We start from the raw sequence: 22,442 nt of genomic DNA, 5'->3' as shown, positions 1-22,442 counted from the left end.
GGGGAGTGGGTGTAATGGCAGTAGCTAATGGGGGTAAGTTCCTCAGGGAGGGCTGTTAGGTCCAGGGGGAAGGGGGAGGGGCTTAACCCCTTGTTAGCCATGAGGGTTAGGGAGGCATTGACAAGCAACACCTTACTAGCCTCTCCGGTATTTAATTGGGGCCTAACTAGTGTTAATTTGAGTTGAAAATATTGTAAAGGGGCAGTTTTTGCGCCACTTTTTTCACGTAAAGGTAGTTGAGATCCAAAGTTGAACGGTAATTTCAGTTCCGAAGACCCCTTGGTTGCCGAGATACTAACCGAGGAAGTTGCTGCCGGTACATGCCCCTTCAGGGGAAACAAAATGGAGGACTAGGAAGCTACAACATTATTTGTTGCGGCTTCCTATTGGCCTGCATGGTGCGGGGTTTAAAATGAATACAGTTCTGCTGCGGAGAACCCCCGATTCCTATGCATCTAAAAAAAGGGGGGGGGGTAGGGGGTTTGAAAGGTGGTGGGAACAGCTTCTTTAAACCATTAGTAAACATTGGTGCCACTTAGACCTCGGTTGCCACTTGGGCTACTAAGGATTTAATACATGAAAATGTTATTTAATGTTTATTCCATGTATCTTTATAATCCATTCCAGGTTGGTTTTGGTCAGGGGTGGCCAAATACAGTCCTCATGGACCACCAACCGGTCAGGTTTTAAGGATATCCCTGCTTCAGCACAGGTGGCTCAATCAGTGGCTCAGTCTTCGACACATGTGCCGAAGCCACCTGTTCTGAAGCAGGGATATCCTTAAAACCTGACCTATTGGTGGCCCTTGTGGACTGGAGTTGGCCGCTCCTGGTTTAGGTTAACTTGTATACGTATATAGTGACCATTTCATACAAAGGTTAGATAGGCCTAACATCAGCCTGGATAGGCTATAAGAATTAGCAATATCTTGGGGCGATAGGCCACTATTCCCAGATAATTGAGTTTAGTGAATAGCATGTGATTGAGCAATTTGGCATTAATTACTGATTGGCATTCTCGCGTTAAAAGTATAATGGACTTATTCCTGCGGGTAAAGGTGGGTTATCACTGCTTTACTGCTGGTGATATGGCTTTACTTAATACGTCGGTAAATATAATTTGCATTTAACACATATATTTTCATTTTTCAACCGTTACTGGATCTAGGCCTATGAAGGATAGCAAAGGTACGTGTGTAATTATGTGAAATGCTGCAGTGACACGACAGGCTTTGTCTGAGGGAGGGGCTGCATCCCGAAACGTTACATATTCTGTCTTGTGATGCAGTAAATGCTAGCGATTGCATTGCTACTACTTCTTGTGTGCCACCATCTTTTTAATATTTTGGAATTATGTATACAGCTCTATTTGGAACTCTTTTTTTTGAAGGGCTAGCTAGCACCAGGACTTTACTCACCGAACCCATCTCCTCGGCTGAGGAAATGCCTCTGGATAATTTATGCCAGGGGGGCTCAACTCCAGTCCTCAATCTCCCCCAACAGGTCAGGTTTTCAGGATATCCCAGCTTCAGCACAGGTGGCTCAATCAGAGGCTCAGTCTTCCATCCCCACACAATTGTCCCACCAGTCGGCCTGCCCCTTCTCACCAAGCACCCAACAACTCCCCACCAAACCCGGGGTTACCTGTGTAAGAAGAGGAGCAGTACAGTATTCATCTGCACCGGCATGAAGCAACTGACTGGAGGGAGCAGGGAGAAGATCCTACCCACAGCTACAACATCTCTGCTGCCTATGCCCCGAGGAGAGAAAGGCAAGGACAGCCCTCACATATGTCATATAAATAAATACGTTTATTTGTTGTGTATACATGGGGTCCATGAAGTATATCATGTTGCCCACCACTGCTGTAAAGGCTAACAAACGTGAGTAGAGGAAGATAATATAGAAGTTTTACAAATGAACTAAACAAATTAAATTAGGGAGTCCCTGCCCAACAGAGCTAAAACACCTATTGTGGCAATCTTGGCAGTGGTGGAAAAAATGTACTCGTATTGTCGACCGGTTTTGCATTTTCTATTTTACAGAGGTACCAGAATACCAGAGGGATATGCCCCTATCACAGCTACTGCAATAAGCCCCATTGACTAGAGTTAACTGAATTTCAAAAGGAGAAAACAAGACGCATTCAAAAAAATGATTTATTAAACAAATAACATCAATTAAAAATAAATATTATAATGGTATTTGTCTAATCACATCCCCATGTATGCTGCATTATTGGTTGATTTCATTCCTTAACACAACACAAACTGGAGTGTAGCAGATGACGGTTTGGCTTATATTAATAAATCGTTCAATTAAAGTTTCCCGATATATTTCAAATGTTTACTCTTTGATATAATCGATCTTATAAAAACATGCAGCATCTATTTATACAGTTTTAAGAGTTTTAAGTGAGTCCAATCAGGGAAAAGATAAAAACCGGGACATTTGAATGATTTTGAGAACATTGTCGGGACACCGGGACGTTTAATTAAAACCCGGGACTTTCCCGGCTAAACCGGGACGTACGGTCACCCGACCATAGACAGACAGGAAGTGGCACAGTTAGTGACCTAGAAGCTTCAGTGAGTAAGGATAGTTAGTACATTTGTATTATAACCAGTAAAAGGACTGAAGAGTTCACTGCACCACTGACGGAGTTAAAGTCTACTTCATTTAACCCCCTGATTGTAAGATAGTTTATGACATGCTGCACTCTGGATGGGGGCTCCCGATAGCAGTCACGCTGGAGAAGGCTCAGGGCTCACTCTGCTCGCCTTGGAATGTTTGTTGATTAGATGTACTGTACTACTGTCTCCTCACTACACATCCAGCTAATTCATACAGACCACTTCTAACAAAATGACATGCAAACACTGGAGCCCAGGGCACTGACAGCGCTGATGAGAGACAGAAACAATGGCATAGAGACATAGCAAGCACTAAGTAGTATTAAGCCTTTACTGACAGAGGGACCAGCAAAGCTTTCGGGGGTTAAAGTTTCAGTCCCTGATAGAACTGTAGTCATCTAATAATAATGATATGTTTAATGTGATACAACCAGGTGACTTGTGCTTTAAAAAAAAATAAAGATAAGTAAAAGTGTTTGTAGATCCATTTGTTAACATGGATTACTATCTGGGTATCTGCTGTATCATTGTAAGGTCTTGATGCCTGTAAAATCGACACAATTTTATATATATATCAAATAAAAAGACCACTTGTGAGCACATTCACACGTCTTAGGCAGGTCTGCAACCCTGCCTTTCACCATTATCACCCAGCATACAGCGCTTCCACTGCAGCCAGGGATTCTGGGTAATGACATTAGATTAGATTATAAGCTCCTCGGAGCAGGGACTCCTCTTCCTTAATGTTACTTTTATGTCTGAAGCACTTTTTCCTATGACCTGTTATTTATATTATCTGTTATTTATCTGATATGTATTACTACTGTGAAGCGCTATGTACATTATGGCGCTATATAAATAAAGACATACAATACAATACACCAGGCCTGCACAACTCAGTCCTCGAGGGCCGCAAACAGGCCAGGTTTTCAGGATATCCCTACTTCAGCACAGCTGGCTCAATTAGTGGCTCAGTATGACTGAGCCACTAATTGAGCCAGCTGTGTTAAAGTAGGGATATCCTGAAAACCTGGCCTGTTTGCGTCCCTCGAGGACTGGAGTTGTGCAGGCCTGCAATACATGAAAATGAGCACTTTGCTTCTTATCCATTTTAACGTGGAGCACATACCTGCCATTTTACACAAACTTTACAGCAAAGCCTGGGATAAAGAAGAGCACGACCATCAAACCTACTCAAAGCGGTTTGAGAAGCTGAAAACTATAGAGAGAAAGAGAGCGAAAGTAGATCCATTCCCAAGATCCGCGAACTTGTGCGGAAATGTCACCAGCAATGTTTACACAGCACCTGCAAACTAGCGGGGTCTATATATAAGCACAGAGGAAAGTGTCTTTTTATGCAGTCGTATCAAATGTGGAAAACTGTGCCCCTTAATCTGGGCGGACTTGTAACACAGATTGATGGGAGAGAAAATAAAACACAGAGGTTCACAATTTGCAACATCTCAGACCCAAATCCTAAACAAGGGCACATACAGTATAAGACACACTACATGTAACATTCATGCTAGATGAAACTGCCCCAGTTTTTCTCCAAGTTTGCGTCGATACATATGGGGTTATTCATTAAACTGCGATAGTGCAGATCCGGGCACAATCGTACACAAGCATCCGTTGAAGTCAATGGGATTTTCAGCGTGCAGATTCCCTGATTGGTACTATCAAAGTTTAATGAATAACCCCTGTGGACCAAGAGGTTACAAACCAAACACATCTGCAGATGCCGAGTTTCACATCAAATGAACAAATCTCTATTTGCAGTGATGGGAATTGCGTTCTTGGAAAATTCCGTATCTCGCCTAACAAAACTGTTTCTAGGAATTCTGATTGTCGCATATTCTAATGTTATCCGTTTATACTGCATCTTGAATTCTAATACTCAGGAGACCATGTAAAAGGCAACAAAAAGTGCAACTATACAAGCACAACCAGAATTTGTATTATTTTTTGCCTGTGCCTTCTACAAGCGTTTTAGATTTGACCCAGATCCTTAGTTAGAGGATTGGTTAAATAGTCTGATGAACAGAAAATGTAAAGAAAAAAGACACACCCTATATGTAGAAAATGTAATATCTCATTATGTGCACCTGGTTTCCACACCTCTGAATCACTAACTCAGGGTGCTCATCTCCAGTCCTCAAGCCGCTCCCCACCCAACTGGTCAGGTTTTCAGGATATCCCAGCTTCAGCACAGATGGCTCAGTCAGAGTCTCTGATTGAGCCACCTATACCGAAGCATGGACTGATTAAGCCACCTGTGCGGGTGCAGGGGTATCCGGAAAACCTGACCTGGGGGTGCTTGAGGACTGGCATTGAGCACCCCTGCACTAACTGATGCACATGGGACAAAAAAGGGGGAAATTAATTGGATATGTTGAGCAGATTCATAAAGTTCTGGTACGGGTTAGCGCAAACAATCCGACATCAACTCCCATTGACTTGAATAAGAGTTAACACCAGGTCGGATGTTGTAGTGTGTGCTGCTGCTTTATGACTCTGCCCCTTGGAGAGGTACAGTATGCTAAAATAAATTGCTCTATTTAGTGAATGTTTCTGATATAAAAAAAGTCCATTAGATCTCTTTAAATATACATGCCATATTATTTTTCACAAGTTTCAATTAAAAAAAAAAAGAAATAAAAATGACATTGTTTCAACTATGAATACTACTTATTGCTTTTTTGTTTAAATTCACCTTTTCATTAATTAACTATTTCCATATATGTGCAAATGCATGCTTAAAGTTTGTAGCAGCAATTCACTAAAAAGATGATTTTTGTTATCTTTATAAACCGGTTGCGCCATTTATTTTTATTTTTTACTCTGTTTTCAGCATCTGTGCTGCATTTTTCTCTTCTGAGTTACAGAGCTCTGAGAAACCAGATCCCCATCATGGAATAAAATACAATTTTCACTCTCTTTTTGGAAATCCAGAAGAAGAAAAAAATACTATATATATAAAAATAAAAATAAAAAGCTTGTGAAACAATCCAGCATCATAACATGTATTCAGTAGAGGGTTGATTCATTAACTTCAATCTCCTGTGCTAGAGGGTGCTACAGCCTCGTTTAGAGGTGTCAATTCCTCCTTCCTATAACTCAAGTACAGCACTGCATTAGTTAATAGGCTTGTTACAAAGTTAGATTGCTAGCTCTTCATACTAGCATGGTCCTGTCAGTGCCACATCACAGCATTCTTGCTGCCTCCTGAAAATAACTTTGTAACTGATTTTCCAGGTAACTACTTTATTGAAGCAACGTAATATGTGAGAAGACGGGGGCGGCCTGAGAATTCACTCCTTAAAAGCGTGTATCAATATGGACATGCCATTAATGAACTTGATGTCTCAAAAGGGCTGGGCAATTTTCAGCTGTGTGTGGGAGACTCTGTGCTATGTGGGAGTTGCAGGTGAGCCGAATGAATTTCAGCTTCTTGAGATGTCAGACCTTGTTATTTCTGGGGTCACCGGCCCCACTTTCTGCTTTGCTGCCAGCTACCAAATACAAGTTAATTGTACGGAAAGTCAGAGCTTTCATATGGACGTGAAGAGGACAGACTCAATCTGGGCTTGGACTGATCTCAGGACAACAGACCCTGTATTTAGAGCTTGAGTACTCAACTATAATGTAAGGCAGCTGGCAAGAGCATTTCTTCCCCAGACTGTCATCATGATGGAGCACCCAGGCAAGAGACGCATCTCCGTTCTGCCGGCTGCAGGAAAGAGAGATCGGCTCTGGACGTATAGGCTTATCGTAGTGGGGAGGGGATGGGGCAGCTTTTCAGTATTGTAAAGAGGGGTTAAGCTCCAGGAACCTCCCTGATTCACCAGTTTACTGCCAGAGGAACCTGTAAAGCATTTCTTAGTTATAGTACTAATAAAGAGGTTGTTTCCAGAGAGACAGAAAAGTGTCTCTATAGAGCAGGGGTGGCCAACAACAGTCCTCAAGGGCCATCAATAGGCCAGGTTTACACAAAATTCCTGCTTCAGCACAAGTTGCTCAATCAGGTGGCTGGCTGTGCTGAAGCAGGGATATCCTGCAACCCTGACCAGTTGGTGGCCCTTGAGGACTGGAGTTGGCCACCCCTGCTCTAGAGCATATTGACCAATTTCTCCAATTTGAAATAAACCAGTAGTAATTGTAAGTGCTGGCTGGGTGTATGCCAGGATCCCAAAATCTAGCAAAAATCAGTCTAATCATCCATCGCACACCCCAAAAAATGTTTGCCAAACACACGGCTTTGCCTTATCTTGGTGAATTTATTCAGCTGCAATATTGAATAGCACAATTAGCACAATGTTTCATGAGTCAATGCCCTTCATCAGGTTTACATAGTGATATACTGTAACACATAGACCCCCTGTGCACTCTTGGAGTCTTCTCTCTGTGGTTACTTGATGCCTTTTCTGACTTGTTTGTAATCCGTGGACCACTGAGCAATTTAAATAGCTATTCTGTCATATTAAAGTATATTTTACCTGCCACATATCTATTGACATTACAAATATCAGTGATTTGTGATACATTTTTATAAATGGCTAATACAATTGCTTTTCTATTGTAAACTTGTGCAATCTGCAAAGACTATTTGCCATATTTACTAAGTGGAGCTATTCTATAAGAGACCTTGAAGCCGATTTAGATTTTAGTCGTTATTGAGCAAAAAGCGATGATAAAATGTTTAACGCTGCTGTTATTTCTGGAATTACAACCTGATTAAGCATTAGGAGATAGTCATTGGCAGCCGGTCTAAGCAGGAAGCATGCAGAGAGGAAAAGAAAACTGAAAGTTTACAGAAAGTTAGTAAAAATGCCCACGTGGTACATCCCCGAACATGAAGACAATCTGTTTGTGAGGGCTCCAGTAGAACGTCAGGTGCAGAGAAGTCTACAAAATGGAAGAGTGCCTGCAAAAAGTCAATGCTATGCAGTAGTTCTAACCCAGCATGCAGTGGAAGAGCTTAAGCAAACAATGCATGATTGCAGCCAAATGGAAAACATTTCTGAATTTTCCAAACATGCTGCTGGAACTGGAGGAGGCCCTCCCAGTGATAGAGGAAGAGTAATGGAGACCTTCAACATTGGCCAAATCCAAGGCATTTGAACCAGTAACCGAGCAGCTGCCAAGTAATGTATACAACATCTTTTATACACACACCTTAATGGACTATAGTATGTAATTAACACATCTTCATGATTTAGGAGATGCTAAAGGATGACCCGTCTCACTATCTGTAATACATTGATATATATACAGTATACATTGATATATATACAGTATACATTGATTGATATATATATATATATAAATCAATCAATCAGTTGATACCACAGTACCATATTCCAACTATTGCAATTTAAGAATTATAATCTCTAGTATAGTAAATATAATAGCACAATGTCACTGTCAAACACATTTATTGTTATGCTCTGATCTATCACCTAGGCCAGGGGTGCTAAACTCCAGTCCTTAAGACCCCCCAGCAAGTCGGGGTTTTAGCATATCCCAGCTTCAGGACAGGTGGCTCAATCAGAGGCTCCGTCAAAGTCTGAGCCTCTGATTGAGCCACCTGTGCTGAAGCAGATATATCCTGAAAACTTGGCCTGTTGATCCTGAAAACTTGACCTGTTGAGGGAGGCTTGAGAACTGGAGTTGAGCTCCCATGGCCATGGCCAGGGATGCGCAAACTTCCTGCGCTGCTCCCCCCTGCCTGCTCTCCACCTGTGTAGTGCCCCCTGCAGCGTCATGTGACATCACATCACGTGACCCACAGCGTCATTTGATGCCGCGTCTACATGCTGATGTCACATGGCCCACGTTGTCATGGAGACGAGTGGACACAGATGCCGTGAAAGTGAGCTGCCCCCCCAGTTTGCGCACCTGTGGCCTAGGCAATTAAGAATCAAGTAAAAAGTATACACAGTAATCAGTAATGTTATGCAACAATTCATTACACTATTTACACAGTGTATATTTCTGAAATCAGTGCCATCACTAGGAGAAACAGAACAGGAAACTTCTCCTATATGTATATATAATTACATACACAAAAAGGAAGTTGATGGTTCAACAGACTTAATTGCTTCTGCTGAACCTCGGCAGCTGTTAACATTGATTGGAGGGTTTTTTCACTAATAAGACAATCCCATTGGCTGAGGAAATGTCGGTCTTGCTATATCAAGCAACCATGGGTGTTACTGGACATACCTCCTGAAGAAGCGTCATATGACGTCATCACGCAGTGGGGAGCGGACGTGACGATGGAAGCCTAACTAGCTGTGGATACTCACTAGTCCTGTAGGGGGTGTGTTCCCTTTCATATGTAAGCAGCAACTTCATTTTACACCCTGAACTATTCCATCTCTAGTTCTGTGGGAATGTGGCTTGGGGAACCTCCACTAGTGCTCTGACTGTGTGGGTCAGTAGATCTATTAGGATCCATTTATTTTATATTTATCATGTGTATTTATATGTGATTTTTAGTATGCAATTTTGAGTCAATTTATAAAGTTTTTCAATTTTGACTGATGGTTTTTCCTTTTTTGCGCTTCCTTTTTGTGTATGTGTTCCGGTTTAACCCTGCTGATCACGGAGAGTGGGAGCAGCACAGGGATACCATTGTTTTCTGGATACAGAGGGATCTGTTGGGACTGCGCATACTTTTTCTTTTTATTTATATATACTGTAATTACAATCACCAGTAAAACATTCCTGTTATTTCTTGTATGTGTATAAAGCAGCAATTTCACTAGAAGGATCTGGAACACCTTGTGAAGTGACACAATAAAATGTATCTTAATGCAAAAGGTTACAAACACCTTGTACACCTTGAACATGTACATTGGTTAGGAACAGTAATGTTGTGTGTCGATACATTTATGTAACACAGTGATGTTTAAAACTTTTCTTTTATCTGAACAAGCATTTCATCTGAAAGAACAATAGGGAGCATTATTCAATCTGCCACTGGCACACTGTAATGTAATGTAATGAGTAGTTAAATTGTTCTATAGAGTACAAAGCAGCAGTTCAGGCCTTTTTCAGCCTAAAATCCCCATTAAGTCATTAGGGATTCTCGTCATAAAATGGTTTGATTGGCTGCTCTAAACTATTGCGAATTACCCCTTTAATATGGGCATGAACAGGCAGAATTATTACACACTTTGCATCGTCCTCAAACCTTCTCAATGTCTCTTTGCTGCAACACTGGGGAGGTGTGTGCAGAAAACAGCATTAGGATTTATTTTTGATTAACAAATGTGTATTATACCTCACCACATTAAAGTCTCCCAGCTGCAGCATTTGGGCAAAACTGGAGCAAAAACACTGCACCAGATTAACCGAAACTAAAAACATCCTATGGCTTTGAATTGAAATGTCTTTATTTGATTGAAAAAGTGGAATATTATTGACCCAGTTTTTCAGCTGAGAGGATTTGATACCTAACCAGGGATGGGCTGGGATATCAATGGCCCACAGGGGTAAATAAGAGCATAGAGCTAGAACAGAGAAAACATGTTAGAATATGGCTTGCACTTATACAGTACTGTACATACATACACAGGCTCATACATGCATTCACTGGTTTACTTCTGACACACACACACACACACTCACATTGAAAACTGGTTGAAGGATAGACAACAGAGAGTTGTAATAAATGGAACTTTTTCAGGTTGGGCTAAAGTTGTGAGTGGAGTACCTCAGGGATCGGTACTGGGACTCCTGCTTTTTAACGTGTTTAAGAATGACCTTGAGGTTGGCATAGAGAGAAAAGTCTCCATCTTTGCTGACAACACTAAATTGTGTAAGGTAGTAGAATCAGAGCAGGATGCAATTTCTGTGCAGAAGGCCTTCGATAGACTGGAAACTTGGGCAACTAAATGGCAGATGAGGTTTAATACAGAGAAATGTAAGGTAATGCATTTGGGAAACAAGAATAAACAGGCAATTTACAAATTAAATGGGGATAAATTAGGAGCATTCTTGATGGAGAAGGATTTAGGAGTGCTTGTAGGCAGCAGGCTTAGCAATAGTGCCCAAAGCCATGCAGCGGCTGCAAAGGCAAACAGGATCTTATCTTGCATTATTCGATCAATAGATGGAAGTGAAGTCAACCTATTTATGCTCTTTTATAAAGCATTAGTAAGACCACACCTTGAATATGGAGTATCATTTTGGGCACGACACCTTAGAAAAGACATTATGGAACCAGAGAGAGTGCAGAGAAGAGAAATCAAATGAATAAAGGGGATAATCTGATTTATAAGGAGATAGCTAAATTAGATGTGTTTACATTAGAAAAGAGGCATCTAAGAGGGAATGTGATAATTATCCCTGAGGAAGGAACTGTTGTGCCGAAAAGCATCGGTTACTAGGAACAAGCTAGCAGTACTTCCACGAGAGAAGGGGTCTGCCTGCAAATTCCCGCAACTCACAGACCCTGCACCCATGCAGAGTCTGCGTTTCTGCTAGTCTAAGACTTAGGTCTCGATCAGGTTGGCGCTGAGCGGGTGGGCGTGCTCACGCTGACCGAGATGAAACACATTGCAGCAATGTGTGTGGCCAGGGTGAGCAATCGCATGCACCCGCTCGGCGCTTAGAGCAAGCAAATTTGATTTTGCTGCTTGCAAGCGCGTCATGTGAGCGGTTCACCCAATGAGGCCATGCCCCCAGACGAGCGCGCACCCAGCCGGCCCCGAATCGCCCCGCTGAGCAGGGCACAGCACATGGGCACCAGTGTGCCCGTTCCCTGCCTGGCCACAGCCTTACAGTCCATTGCTGTCACGCTGCGCTCATCACAAACAGGACTAAGACCGCGGGGCTGAGGTGGGGCTGTATAGGCACCGACCTACAATCACGCAGTCCGGTCCGGAGTGCGTAATCCAAGTCATGTAGCCGGGTCAGCCGGGTTCAGTGTTGGAGAGTTGAGAATGGTTGATGTCCATAAGCCGTGGTCCAGGAACAGAGATGGTAGAATGATTGAGGTACATAGCCGGGGTCAAAGGGTTGGAGAGTGTAAGAATCTGACGTGAAGCCAAAGTTCAGGACTGGAGAAAGGACTGTTCCAGATACAAGCAAGGGTCAAGACACAAACAGCACATGAACAAACGAACTGACAGCACCGAGCACAACACTTAAACCAAAGTTTATGCTCAGCAATGGAGGAGTGGGGGAGCCCAGTATATAAAGGGCAAGGAGCCAACCAAGGAGCTCAGGCGTGGGAAAACCATCCAATAGCAGGGGTCTGAAGGAGTAATCAGCGATCCGCTTCAGGAGAGGGAATTCCGGCGATCAGCTAATTGATGGTTCAGTGACGTGCGCTGGTGTCACGTGATGGCGTGGGTATGTTGACTCCCCGCTGAGATCGCACATCAGCGATGCCGCTCCTACGTGTGCGTGCTGTTCTAACTGTGCGTGGCCCTATTCCCCTGCCGCGGGGCGCACCTGAGGGGTGGAGCTTCGTGGTGGACCTTACAACTGCCATGGGGATTTCCCATAGACGCGATCGGATACCAGCAAAGTTGACGTCACTTCCGGGTACAGCAGGAGGAGCACGCCTGTTGCAGCAGCCAGAAACTCCAGCAACAAGCACAACCCTTCTGCGCCCAGCACACAGAGGATCAGCCCTTTGGAATGGAGACATGACGCAACCTCAGGGGACAGCCCCACTGGTAACACGGGTGCCGCACACCGTATTCCACATGCACGCGCACGCCGCGCTGTAAACAACATTAACCTCAGTTGCTCCTCACCTGATACCCGTTACCTTTCCACCTATCAACACACAACCTTTGTGTAATCACCTCCCTCTTGCTACCTTCCTATTGGCCCTCAGTCCTTTATAGGCTCAGTCAGCCCCCAGGCTACTGGCTGAGCATAAATCCGTTTGTGTATCCGTGCTTACTACTTGCTGTTCCTTGCTGTTACTGTGCATTGTCTGACCTTCGTTGTGACCCCTGCTCGTACCAGAACTTCTCTCTTCTGTGCCCCTGGATCTCAGCTTGCTTCTGAACTCCCGCTCTCTCCTCTCCTTGACTACGGCTACGGATTATAACTACTCTCTCCTCTCCAACCCCTGACTACGGCAAGAACCACGACTTACCCGAACTCTCCTACCCTGACCTGGCTACACGACCCATGACTCTGCAATCCAGACCTGGTCTCGTGGTTGCAGGGCAGTGAATATATACATCCCCACCTCAGCCTCGTGGTCTAGTCCCATTTGTGGTGAGCACATGTTGCTATATATATATATCTCTCAGGTCCTGATTTCTTCTCCAGTATTTCTTCTGTGAATTAGATGGAACAATTTCCTTGGGCCAATATAGAGCATTGGTTAGGCATTTTTTAATTAAAATCAAAATGTACCTAAGTACAGCAAGTGGGACTTTGGAAAAAAGGGGTTTGTTATATTAGTAGGCAAATCTTTGTTGAGCAAGTCATTTTGTATGTATTACTTTGTATTAAATTTAGAATTTATTTTAATTCACTCTTTACGCTTTTGAGTGCCCTTGTTCTTATCTTCTGTGTGGCTCTTGTGCTGTTTTGGGAACGGCACACGATTTTCTGCTATTCCACTGACTCTGTGCTCTGTCTTGTGTAACAGCAGCTGCAGGAGACATTTGAATAGAGGAGGAGGCCTACGTGGGTGGTGTCTCAACATTAAAAAAAAGTGCGAATAGAAGTTTATTTTGACTCCTTGCTTCATTTTTTTTTTTGCTTGTGCTCATGTTAATTTTTAGAGTGATAATCCCACTTTAATGAATAAAACACTGTGGGGCCCAGATACATGAAGCTCTGTTAAATTAGGGCAAATAACATTACGTCACCTAAATAGGAAACAAGCGTTATTTCTTCTGAGTTTAATGGCATTCACTAAGCTAATTATATGTAAAAAGAACAGCCATTAGTTATCTCATTAGAATAAGCTTAACGTTATTTTAGGTTAGCACTACCGTGAGTTAACTAAACTGACTTGTATGTTGCCTGTCTTACCTAATGGTGGCGTCCGCTCCATCCAGAAACTGAAATTTGGAGAGAGAGTGAGAGAGACTGAGGCCATTTTTGGCAGAGTCCCAAGCACTATGTATATCCCCTCAAATCTGCCTCTAAAAAACACATATGGAGAAACACCTGTCCTCAAAAATGAAATATGCAAAGTATATTTAAATAAACCCCACACCTCCTAAAAAAATGTCATAAGACCTATACTGACAAGCCCGAGACCCCTTATGATGAAGGGGGTACTAGTGTTGGGCCTAAATGGTTCAGAACTCATAACATCTGCTATTCAGTGCAGCAGATCTGGCATTGAACTATATAAGATGCTTGATAGCTCCACAGTTACAGCATACTTTAGAGCTTTACTGGTCACACCTGGAAGTGGTTGGCTTTTAAAGGAAGTCAGGAAAGTGTCCACAAGTATGATTACTACAGGTGTGACCAGTAGAGCTGTAAAGTATGCTGTGACAGTGCAGCTACCCAGCATCTGAGATACTTTAATGCTAGAGCTACTGCCCTGCGTAGCAGAACATGTGGGTTCTATTCCTGTTAACTAGTGCCCTCTTTATCACAAGGGGCCTTAGGCTTGTCAGTATGTATAGGTCTTATGAAAATATTTTATGAGGTGTTGGGTGTGACTCATTTAAATATACATCTGAGGTATCTAAGCAGTACTCCTTTTCTTCTACAGGTGTTTCCCCATATGTTATTAGGGGGAAGGTTTTAGGAAATATAGTGCTTGCAGGGCTGTCTGGGATGTCTGTGGGGCTCGGTACAGTGACATGTGCGGGTTCTTAGCTCTTACCTTCTTTGGCGGCATCTGGTGGCTGGTGGTATCTCCTCCAAGCATCTCATCTCCTCCCGGCATCTCCCCCTGTATTATGCTGTCTGCGACATCAAATGGTGTCACATTGTCATGACAATGGGACACCACGTGACATCATGGCACCATGCAGTGTCACATTGTCATGGCAATGCGGTGCCACAGGGTGTCCCATTGTCAATGCAACGTGATGCCGCAAGGTGCCATGATGTCACGTGGCATCCTGTTGTCATGGCTTTATTATGTGCCATAATAATGGGGCCATTCAGGAGGTAATGCTGGGAGGAGACAAGATGTCGGGAGGAGAAAGTACGAGAGTTACAGAAGCCCCACACTCTCCAAACTGGCAGTCAGTTAAATTGTTGTGGGGGAGAGCGCGGGGCCTCTGTAATCACGGGGCTTGGTGCAGTGGAACTGACTGCACCGCCATCATACCGGCCCTGAGTGCTTGGGAATCTACGAAAATAGGGCTCTCGCTAACATCACCTTTAGGTATAACCTAAATAATGTCAGGTTAAATCCCTGAACAAAGTGAAGAATAGTGATCTGCGCTCATAAATTGTAATTATGTGCCTGTGAGCTAGTGCAAAAGTGACCTTAGTGAAATAAATAAACAACCTGTTTAGGATGAGGTAGATGCTGCTGTTATCATGGAATGGCTCGGCAAACCAAAGCTAATACAGAAACAAAAAAGAAAAACAGCGCAAAAAAAACCTCATAGTGTAGTAAGTAAATAAATTGTATTTAAAATAAAGGTGAGTATTGCACGTACATCAAGATTAAAAATATATAGCAAGACATGTTAGGGACATGTTACCACTCGACGGACTGCAGCGCTGGAATACACTGTAGCAGCTTGGACTTCTCTCCTCCATTCCAGTAGCAGGGGCCAGTGGTAAAGGCCAGGAGTGTACTCTCTTTGCTCCGGTCTGGAGTGCCTCACTTCGTGGTGGAGATGTGACTGCCGCTATTGCAGAGAGGACATGCGCCCTCTTCCTACTTCGTATTTTATATACGAAACGCGTAGGAAGAGGTCGCGTTCCATATTCACTACCTATTGAGGCTTTGGCTCTCAGAGCAGCCTTGACTCTGTTCGGGACTTTTACCCAGCTGTTTTGCCTGAAGACGCAGCGCGACACAGATCCCTGAGCGACGCCAGCCGATGACGTCATCGATATACGCGGAGCAACCCGGAATCGGCAGGAGGAGATATCCTCTCTGCAATAGCGGCAGTCACATCTCCACCACGAAGTGAGGCACTCCAGACCGGAGCAAAGAGAGTACACTCCTGGCCTTTACCACTGGCCCCTGCTACTGGAGTGGAGGAGAGAAGTCCAAGCTGCTACAGTGTGTTCCAGCGCTGCAGTCCGTCGAGTGGTAACATGTCCCTAACATGTCTTGCTATATATTTTTAATCTTGATGTACGTGCAATACTCACCTTTATTTTAAATACAATTTATTTACTTACTACACTATGAGTTTTTTTTGCGCTTTTTTCTTTTTTGTTTCTAAATCCCTGAACGCCTCTTTTGCATATTATTAGCAATAACCGCTGAAAGAAAATAAGCTATTAGGAGTAGTACTGGGATAACATTAGGTTATTTGTTATAGTGTATAGGCGTTATAATAAACCTAAAATTAACATTACCTTAAATAGGCTAATGGAGCTAAGTGCATTTGACCCTATGGGCGTTATTTAGACTATCCAAATCACCCCGGCTGCAAAACTAGAGTATCACTGATTATAAAAGAAAAGGGAGTTATTTCTCTTAGTTTACTGGCTCATACGTGAGGCAAAAACCAGCACCAAATGTATGAAAGATAACCAGCCAAAAGAAAGGAATTGGACTTTTCTCTGTGGTTTTAAAGCAGGTTTTGTTTGTTTTGGTGGGGAGGGTGGGAGGCAAGACATGATCACAGCAGTTTCACTGCAAATATGCCTTTGTGTTCTACTGATTTAACTGTATTTATTTATTACTTTGATAAATCTATTGCTAGTTTTTGCACAAGTACTGTGCTGAACAAGTTTTGCCGCGTGAGATATTTAATTATAAGTTTCCAAATTGCCTAATGACCTGTTATGACTGCATCACACACGTTGAAGGTTATATAATGTCACAAAATATGGCACAATGCTTTAGAAGAACATATATTTTATACTACAATAGAAAGAAGGATTTAGAATTTGCAGTATAATTAAACTCTGAACCGAACTTTCTGTTTTACTGTAAGTCGCATAAAAATCCTGGCACTTGTTCTAACAATTCTATGCAAAAATTACGCTTGACACCAGTTCATGAACCAAGTTGTAATGTCAATATTCCAGGCACTATCTCATTGCTTAGCTACTTCCCCAATGAGTTGTAAAAAAAAAAAATACTTCAAAGGAAATCTTCCGATTTAGAATCTCGCTTACCATCAGAATTTTAACCTTGAAGACATAACCTTACAGAACATGTTTCAGAATGTCAATGAAGTGTTAGAAATTCAAGCTGGGCTAGAGAGGAAATGGGAAAAAAAACTTCTCCTGTGAAAACAGACCTAAAAGAGAAGTAAATGTGAAGGTAAAAAGTACATGAGCACTATGAGTTTAGGGTGAGCTGATGATCTGAGTATGGTTTGGGAACCTGGGAGCTGTGTTGAGCTGGAAACTGCTCCCAAGATGATAATGCGATTTGATAAGTGATTCTGAAAACATCAAAACAAATTGAGATCAAACTTTTTGTTTCCAAATTAAGGTTTTAAATGTGTTGTATTATCATCGTCTTCTATTCTTTGAGTTGAGGTTATTTCTGCCTGATAAAAGGGCAATTTATCAATGTCTGGATTCTATGTAAACAAATAGATAACTTGCAACATTACATCTAAAAGGTGAATTTGTTGGGAGGTCAGAAACAACCATCGTAAAAAAAATTGTCCTAAATACCCATCTGTCTTGTCATTTCCAATGGACTTATTTGCATAAAAAAAAAAAATCAGAGATGAAAAGAAAACATTGATTGTAATGCACGATGGGGCCGAAGATAGATATATTATCTTACAACTTCTCTATTCTTCCCAGCAACTCCACACCCAAACCTGCTTTCCTATCACTATTACAAATCCACAAGAAGAAACTCAAAACAGTGCTTGTAGACAGCAGGCTTAGCAATAGTGCCCAAAGTCATGCAGTAGCTGCAAAGGCAAACAAGATCTTATCTTGCATTAAACGGGCAATGGATGGAAGGGAAGGGAATATAATTATGCCCCTTTACAAAGCATTAGTAAGGCCACACCTTGAATATGGAGTACAATTTTGGGCACCACTCCTTACAAAAGACATTATGCATCTAGTGCAGAGAAGAGCCACCAAATTGATAAAATGGATGACAAATCTAACTTATGAGGAGAGACTAGCTAAATTAGATGTATTCACATTAGAAAAGAGGCATCTAAGAGGTGATATGATAACTATATACAAATATATTCGGGGACCGTTCAAGGAGCTTTCAAAAGAACTATTCATTCCAAGGGCAGAACAAAGGACTCGGGGGTCACCCCTTAAGGTTGGAGGAAAGTAGATTTCACCAGCAACAAATGAAAGGGTTCTTTACAGTAAGGGCAGTTAAAATGTGGAATTCATTACCCATGGAGACTGTGATGGCAGATACAATAGATTTGTTTAAAAAAAAGGTTGAACATCTTTTTAGAAAGGGAAGGTATACAGGGATATACCAAATAAGTAAACATGGGAAGGATGTTGAGCCAGGGAGTAATCTGATTGCCAATACTTGGAGTCAGGAAGGAATTTATTTTTCCCCTTATGAGATATATCACTGTATGATTTCACTGGGGGTTTTTGGTTGCCTTCCTTTGGGTCAATATACTGTAAGTACGGATATAGGATAAAGTATCTGTCGTCTAAATGTAGCATTGGTTGAACTTGATAGACGCATGTCTTTTTCCAACCTCATCTACTATGTAACAATGGTTATAGGAGCAGTTTGACGAGTTGTTGTAGCATTTAAGGGAGGTTTTATAAGGAGAGATTATAGGAGCAGTTTGGTGAGGAATTGAAGGGAGTGGTTATTGAAGCAATTAGCAGAGGATTTATAAGAAGTGGTTTAAGGAGCAGTTGTAGGAGGCGTTGGAGGGAACAGTTAGGGGAGGGTTTTCAAGCAGAGTTATAGGAGTAGGTACGGGAGGTTACAATGGGATGTATTACAATTTGCATATATAACGGTTACTTTCTCTTTGTGTCAATTAAATCCCTCAGGTAATTGAAACATACAGTGCAGAAATACTGTCTAAATGGACCCCCAGGTCTATGCGTGGGATTAACATCATATAGAAAAAACTTAAATTACAAGTCTGATACATTTAGCAATGATGTATACCCCCCCCAAAATAATCTTACACTGCATCAGGGAGCAATTTGTGTTATTTTCTTACATATTCTCCACTGAATATTAGGAAACACTTCTATAGTTGTAAATAAGTATATTCTAAGAAATCTAACGCAAAACCTGATGTAGAAAAAGAATATTAGTGACATCTAGAACAAAGTAATGTTAATAGGGCTTGCTGCTTTAAATATCAGACACAACTGGCAGAAACAAACAGCATTACAATAGATGTATTAAAGACAAAAATTCTGACATGCACACCTCTGATTACATTATCATAGCAATAGAGGAAACAAGACAAATGATTATCCTCCCATTCCTCAGAGATCCTACTATGAAAAAAAAGTAACAAACAAATGAAATATTCCAACTTGCAATTTTTTTTTTACAAAAAGTTCATTAGTCACGAAGAATTAGCTATTTAAGTCCCATCATTGCCATTAGTTCACCCTGATCTTACGTGGATCTGTGACAACAATGTATTGCAAATCCCCCCTTGGCTTTGAATGGGTTAAACATGGGTGAGGAATGGAGAGGCAAAATGCCAGGAAAACATCCAAATCATAACAAATCTAATTAGTATGAGTGTTTTAGTGAGGGTTTCTATGGACACACCACAGAGTCTCGTTATCAAATGCATATTAATGCACAGAGTAGGCGAGTTGCAGATGAAAACATCACATCCTACTGAACAGTAAGCACTTGTTATTATTCAAGCACGCTCATGATCAGAAGACATAAAACCCTTTTGAAAACTCTTCCACAAAAACTGTCCCACTGTTTACCAGCAATCATATGGAGATTGACAAAAGTCCTTTTAAACATAAAAGCAAGGTTAAACAAAGACTATAATAGCCCTATTTTGTTTGTATACAAAACAGCATAACAATGAGATATCCAAAAACTAAACATGGTATGAATAAAACAGATGAAATGTGTGAACCAGGATGGTGTACAGGAATTACTAAATTCTGCAGGGTTTTGGCTCTGCAACAATATGATTAAGTTACAGCAGTTCTGCACAAATATGTATGTATATCTTTATTTATATAGCGCCATTCGTGTACATAGCGCTTCCCAGCAGTAATACACGTGATAATCATATACATAGCAAATAATACAAATAACACATAATGGGAAGAAGTGCTTTCAGTTTGTAAAGAGAGTGGGTGCTTCAAGGATAGTGAAATCTTCATGCAATTAAATCCATAAGTATACGGCTCCAAGCAAAGACTATATTACGGAGAGGGTAAACAATAAAGTGATCTGTGAGTGACCAGTCCAATACAATAAAGCTTCTCCTGAAGGAAACAATCAAAAATGCTCAATATCACCTTGATGTAACCGTCATTAGAGGAAATCAAATATGTCCTGGTACTCATCCATTTCCATAAATCACACAAGGAACAAATAGGAACAATCTTACCCACTCCTTGAGTCTAGAGAGTCCGCAGTTGCGTGGCAGCCGCTGATGCAGAAGTCCAATGATAGAGAGTCCGCAGTGGCGTGGCAGCCGCTGATGCAGAAGTCCAATGATAGTGAGTAGAAGAAAGCAGCGCACTTACCAGGGAGTCAGGTGGTATAAAAATAAAAATCTATTCAGTACAAAAACAGAACATCACCCAAGGAGGTGAAAACCCTCCTACGCGTTTCAGACACCAAGTGTCCTTTATCAAGGACATGAGGCGCAAGCGAGAGGCAAATTCAATTTTGCTTGCTTTGGCAAGCAGCTAAGTGCTGAGCATGCGCAGGCGCTTGCTCATGCTGGCTACACACATTCCTGCAATGTGTTTCATTGTGGCCAGCATGAGCACCCACTCAGCGTCACCCTGGCCAAAGCCTTATGCGGCATGCCCCCCTGCTTGCGCTTGCTAAATTGAGCAGGACAGCCTAGCGCTTATGCTTAGAAAGTTGGTGACGTCACGGCTCTCAAGCATGAGCACGCATCGCGGGTCAGCATGGCCGAAGCCTAAGGCACAGCTGATCCCAGCAAGCCCACACAACACAGCACCTCTACACCCCCCCTCCATATACACACACACACACACACACTGCACCTCTATACACAACACACTTACTTCTTTGCAGACTTCCCCCCCCCCCCAATTCAACTGAATCTGCTCAGAAATCTCAGTCAGCTCGGGAGGGGAGGAGTCAAAACATGGCTGATACTTTTTGACCAATCCCCTGCCATGTCTCAGAACTTTTACTTAATTCAAACCAATCCCCTGCCCTGTCTCAGCTGTTCTGAAAGCTGATTGGCTGGAAATAAACAGATTGAAAACTGCATTTTGCAAGCTGCTGAAATTCAGGGCATTACTGTGGATAATGCCTGGAATTTTTACCAATCAGAGAGCAGGGTTTTCAATAATGCCCTGAATTTTACTGCTTTAGCCTGTAATATGTATTGCATCTTTGTGAGACCACTCTTCCAGTGGACACATAATGCTGTTTAGTGTCTAATTTGTATCAAAGCTGTTCATTATATATACAGTATATGCACTCCCTTCTGATACGGAATACGTTATTCCTTTTTTAATTAGTTGCTATTTATAATCACCTTTTCAGTATTATCTTATTGAGGTTTATCATATTTGATATATATAAATCCACTCAATTATTAATTTAGTACTCTCTACTTTATTATTATTATCAGATCATTATTATTATACTTGCACTTATTAATTTTACACTGACACATAAATTCACTCACCTATTATATGTTAAGTATTTATCGATTTAGTATGAATTAATTAGTTTTGCACATTTGCACTTATTCCTTGAGAATCATGCTCCCCTGTTGATGAATCAATTCCATGTTGTTGATATTTTTTTATCATGATCATGCTTATTTGATGTATGTCATTCATTAGGCTATGATTGGTTGCTTGATCCATTACCTTTTGTGGGTATAAATTGGAAGGCATATCTCTGTAATTCTACCCCCCGATAAAGCATTGTGTACGTGCAAAACGCGTTGACGTATTTACGTCATAGCGTACCTCACGTCATACTTCATCACGTATTTGCATCACACACTGTGACGCGTACCTGCTCCTGCATCTCTCCGAGCTGTAAGTTGTGGTCCATGTAGCCAGTGCACCAGGTCCTTCCTGTAGTATATCTACGGAGCCACACATATTGGAAAGCAATGCAGAGCGTATTATACGAATTTTAATTGTAAGTTTTGGATACATGTGTGTGTCTTAATACAATTACTTGATATTCACCTCTGGTGCACTGTATGTCCTTTTCTTTTAATATGTATATCTTTATTTATATAATGCCCACAGTGTACTCAGTGAATTACAGAGACAATACAGTACAGGAAATTATAATAAATAAGTGCGACTAAGTGAGACAATAGGATAGGAAATGCCTGCCCTGGGGAGCTTATGCTGTTTTTCTATCTTACATCTTGAGGTTTAGAAGCTACAGTTTTATGGAGTACTACCTTTTGGATCATTGTGTATCATCAGTGGTACTGAATTACCAGAAAAAACCCCACCTGAGTCAGCCTGCTATGTGTGTGTGTGTGTGTGTGTGTGTGTGTGTGTGTGTGTGTGTGTGTGTGTGTGT

The sequence above is a fragment of the Ascaphus truei genome, chromosome 9, assembly GCF_040206685.1.
Source record: "Ascaphus truei isolate aAscTru1 chromosome 9, aAscTru1.hap1, whole genome shotgun sequence".
Taxonomy (NCBI): Eukaryota; Metazoa; Chordata; class Amphibia; order Anura; family Ascaphidae; genus Ascaphus; species Ascaphus truei.
Note: the sequence above shows the minus strand (reverse complement) of the source record.